The sequence below is a fragment of the Brassica napus genome, chromosome A10, assembly GCF_020379485.1.
Source record: "Brassica napus cultivar Da-Ae chromosome A10, Da-Ae, whole genome shotgun sequence".
NCBI classification, from domain to species: Eukaryota; Viridiplantae; Streptophyta; class Magnoliopsida; order Brassicales; family Brassicaceae; genus Brassica; species Brassica napus.
In genome coordinates, this window is record NC_063443.1 from 10,010,257 (window position 1) to 10,015,320 (window position 5,064).

General features: G+C 34.1%; 1 long non-coding RNA gene across 1 annotated transcript; it reads right to left on the bottom strand.

The window, feature by feature from the left end:
* Positions 1-1,974: 1,974 nt before the first annotated feature.
* Positions 1,975-3,246, bottom strand: LOC125579159. The gene is made up of 2 exons (XR_007317159.1): positions 2,784-3,246; positions 1,975-2,270 (listed from the first exon to the last, which is right to left on the bottom strand). It is a non-coding gene; the product is annotated as an uncharacterized LOC125579159 (long non-coding RNA).
* Between the last annotated feature and the right edge of the window lie 1,818 nt (positions 3,247-5,064).

Consider the following 5,064-nt stretch of genomic DNA (forward strand, 5'->3'; position numbering starts at 1 on the left):
AGAATTTAAGTGATCCAGTTGGAAGTGGCATTTTAATACATAAAATAAACATCAAGTTGTGTCTTCACTCTACTCAGATGGATTATACGAACGAGTAAATGAATAGCTCCTAACTAAGAAATAAAGCCGCTTGACCAATATACATTTTAGACATGTGGCACAAAATTTATTTTACTAATTGGTGGCCTAAAGCTTGTGCTTTACCAGCTTCAAGGAAGGGATGGATTTGAGTCTATGATAGTAGTCTTTATGCATGCAACTAGGGTCTCCCACATTTGTCGGTTTATTTACTCATTTTGGACTCAAAAGACGACTTGACTAAAAATCAGGTCCTACCTATAACATAAGTTACTCAGGCCATTAACTTTGACATCAAATTTGAGTGAAAAATTTTAGCTAATTTTTTATATTAGACTTTTTATTAATGTTTATATGCAAACAAAGTTTATAGACTTTTCAATAATAGTATTACTTATCAAATTTTCAGAATTATTCATTCAGTTATTCATTGAACATTGGCGACTTCCTTTTGAAGTAAAGGATACCGAGCTCATAATGAGAAGGAGGCTTTGACCCCATACCATACTGCTCGACCAGCTCTGTCATCTTCTTGAAACTGTCATGAGAGGTAGCATTGAAAGGAATCCCAGCATCGTAGAACCACCTTGCTATGGCTCCACACACGTTGTCTCTTAAGTCTTTGTCACAAGCTCCAAACACCCCTTTCATATCCTTTCTGCCTTTCAACACATCAGGAGGCAGTGACATCACGAACTTGTCCACAGGACCATGGTTCTTCCTCTTGATAGCCTTTTGTATTGGCTGATCACCATCCAAGATCATCTTCATGCACGGCAGGTTGGTACTTTATTGTGAGAACTGCTCTTTCTTCAGCTCTTCTGGTTATGTAATTCTGCAGCTCAACTCTGACATGTTCTGGACAGATTGGACACTTCCTTGCATTCTTGTGCCCGCCAACAAGATGTTGTTTCAACCGTGAAATTCCAGCAGTTAACACCTTGTAGCAGAAGATACACTTCCAGTGGTTGACGTTATTGTTAACCATGGTTCCATACTTCTTTCCCGGATCCACTTGTTGTCCTACTCCTTGAGACCCTCCTCTTTGAGATGATCCAGCTCCAGCTCCAGCGTCAGACATGATCACAACTACAACATAGACAAACATTGAATGAGAAGAAGCTATTGACTATAAACAAGACATGATACTAAACTAACGTTAAAGAACATGATTCTAAACTTATATTAAAGAAAAGCCACTGACATAAGGAGAATCAAACAAATGTTATAAACAAGAAAGATCATGCACTTATATTAAAGAAAAACTACTGACATAAGGAGAATCAAACGCGTGTTATAAACAAGAAAGATCATACACTTATACTAAAGAAAAGCTACTGACATAAGGAGAATCAAACCATGTTATAAACAAGAAAAGATCATAAACATGTAGGCAAGAAATAATGTCGCAAAAGAAGAGAGTTACTATCAAAAGAAGAGAGTTACTAATACTATCAACTTAAAACCTTGGAAATGATATGCTACTGCCGTAAGTTCAAGAGAAGAGAAGCTAATGAGTTTAACTTAAGGTTTGTAAAGTTATTATATGGGAGATGAAATATGGTTAGTGGGATTGTGGGCTAAGTTAGTGGGATTGTGGATACCCTCCTCTACACGCCTAATACGTGATAAGAGTATATTTAGATACACCAGATATTCTTCGTAAACCGTTTTGTTAAGTGTACAATTTTGAATCACTTTTTTTTTATATAGGTACAACAAATCGCGCCGCTTTTAGCGCTTTAAGGAAACAAAAAAGCGAGGAAAATCAAGGAAAAGCGGGGATCTATGTACCTCGCCTGGCAATGGGGTCCCGAAGTGATGAGGTCCTCGCCATGAGGCGCTTAGCGCCATGGCCCCAGAAACGCTCGCTTTTTCGAACCAAGCCCAAGTGTATATGCAGAACTTTTAAAAGAGCTAAAAGAATCACAAACTCCAAGTATATACGTAGAGAGTAGAGAACTAGTAACACAACACATTCGAAGACAGATATTTTTTGTATTCATATATACATGTAACAACACACGCTACCCAAAGCAATGCATCAAAGGGATCAATTCCCTCTGTAGCTCATTCCTATGGCATGGCTCGTCAGATGGCTCCCATTCAGCAAGAGTTGCTGGGGAAAAAGTTACACTTGCAAAAGCTGAAGGTGGACTAGGCTGTCGCGACTTGATCTCTTGGAACAAATCCTGCACAATGAAACTAATTTGGTTACTATTCAGCTGCTCCGGATCAATATAGGTTGCGTGGTTTAGATCAGAAATCTTAAATGGCTCAGTCAACAACTTCTGGTCAACAAAGCCAAAACAGCTATACTCATGGTTTGTAAACAAACTACTGAAACTAGGAAATGAAGCATATAAATGGATCAAAGTCAAGATTGGATCCGGGAATGTGGTAAAAGTTTGGACAGACAACTGGTCACTCAATGGAAAGCTACTTGACTACCTATCACCGAGAGCTTCAAACACTATGGGAGTTCCCTTAAATGCATCACTCTCAGATATCTGCACGGAAGGGGTTTGGAACATAAGACCGGCTCGTTCAGACAGGCAACTGTGTATCCAGACATTCCTAACTTCGATTAACCTTTCTAATGATGCAGATTCAACAGAGTGGATAGTTGCAATTGGACTAAGTTCAAGACTGGTGATATGTATATTATAATTATAATATTCTAAAGCATCATTAAGTAAGTGTACCTTGGGCATCTGTGGTCTGGTATCCCAAGGAACAGCTTCTTAACATGGCTCATTGTGCTCAACCGGATCCCCTCAAAGGACAGACTGATATCATGTGGCTTAATGGTGGACCCCACTTGCGTCCTCTGCAATCAGGCGGCGATCAAAACTCTCTATTGTGGTCTGGCAACTAACTAACTCTCTACATCCATCGTCAATGCTTCAAACCTTACACCTCCATCATCACCACTATTGACAGAACCACCCGCAACTGGATACACTCCAAGCGTGATATAAATCCGGGTCAATCATCTCAGATGATCAGATTCTGGTTCTCCTCCTCTTAATCGCGTCTCCACGAACTCCGTTCAACCTTCTTACTCTTGTGTTTCTAATTGGGCTTATATAACTAACTAATGAGCTTCTTTCTACTCATTAGACTTAACTATTAGGATTAACTATCAAAACACTCAAGGCTCAGAGGGGTTTGTATTCTTTCTTTTTTCCTCACGCTCTTACACAAAAAAACTTATGTAGTAAAATAATCGATTAGATTATTTATTTTACATTATAATAAGAGATTTTTTGTATAGTTTTTCAAGGGATGGACATTAAATATCCGTTCGGATTCAGTTGATTTATTCGGATTTCAGATTTTTAGACTTAGAAATTTAAATATGATTCGGATATTTACAAATTTTGATTTGAATTTGGTTTGAATCATTGCAGATTCGGTTCGGATTCGAGTATCCATTTTAATTATGTAATTTTTTTAACAAAAATCCAAATATACTTAATCTTCAAAATCCGAAAATAAAATTAATAAAACATAAAAGTTTGAATAATATAAGACTAACACTACAAAAAAAAAGACTAGTTTACATCATTTATTTTATATATTTGCATTAGTTATAAATGATGTAAAAAACTTTTACATCAGTTAAATAAATGACTCTGAAAGTGGTGATGCAAATAATTTACATTATTTTAATCAAAACTGATGCAATAAAATTATATATTTACATCAATTATTTTAAATGATTTTAAAATGTATCATTTGTAAGAAAATGATGTTAACTTTAAGATCAGTTATGCGAAATGATTTTAGTATTAGTGTCAATTAGAAAAACTGATTTGAATTGTTAAATCATTTATTATAAACTGATGTAACTGTAACATCAATTCTTAGAAATGATATTAGTAATTGTATCATTTATAACAAGCGATTTTAAATAATATATCATTTTAAACAATTGATGTTAACCTTAAATCATTTTTTTAAAAGTGATTTTAATAATTATATCATTTAAAGCAAGTGATTTAAAGTATTATTATCATTTTACGTATTGATGTTAAATTTATATCAGTTTTAAGAAGTGATTTTTATAATTGTATCATTTACAATTTAGTGATTTAAATTTCTATCATCATTTGTATATAATTTATGCTAAATCTATATCAGTTTTCATAAATGATTTTAATATATTTCACTTATATATAAATGATACAAATATTATTTTTATTTACATTTTTATGATTTAAAATATATATAAAATGCAGGAAAATTAATTAAATGAGTAAAACCTGATTTAGATAATAAATAAAGTATTAGAAATCAAATCAACTAATCCATCATGCAAATTCATAAAAATAAAATAAACTGAAAGTTACTGAAAATATTATTAAACTAATGTTGATGAAGATCACTGCCATTGCTTCCAACGTCTGAGTCTTAGTCTCTAACAGCATCATCACTCCGTTCCTGAAATAGAATTATACAACAAATCAGTTAATATTTTGAATAATTATTTATTATAAAACTAAAATTAATTATAATTTACCTGATTTGGATTTGGTGGAGATGGTACGTTGGCAAAAGCTGGGTTTGGTATGTTAGCAAAAGCTACAGCAAAACTTGAAGCCCATACTCTTGCCTAAATAATTAGTTCAGCATATATTAGTTTACATATATCAAAAGTATAAAAATACAATTAACTTATAAAATATATTATTACCTGTTCACCAGTTGAAGTACCAATTACTTGTTGGATGAATGTAGTCATTCCCTTGACTTGATCTGATAATTCTTTCACTTGTGACTTCAGGTCAATAACCATTTCTGAATTCTCTATCTCTTGTCTCGTAACAGGTGAATGGTTCACTAATTTTGAAGGTGTAGGTCCACGACCAACACACCGTACTCGTCCTGGACGCTCTGGACCAAAAACTTGTGCATATTCATCATCCAAACAAGCAATAGCATTGTTTGTCACATGTGACTTTTGGCCCAACAACGTCGTAA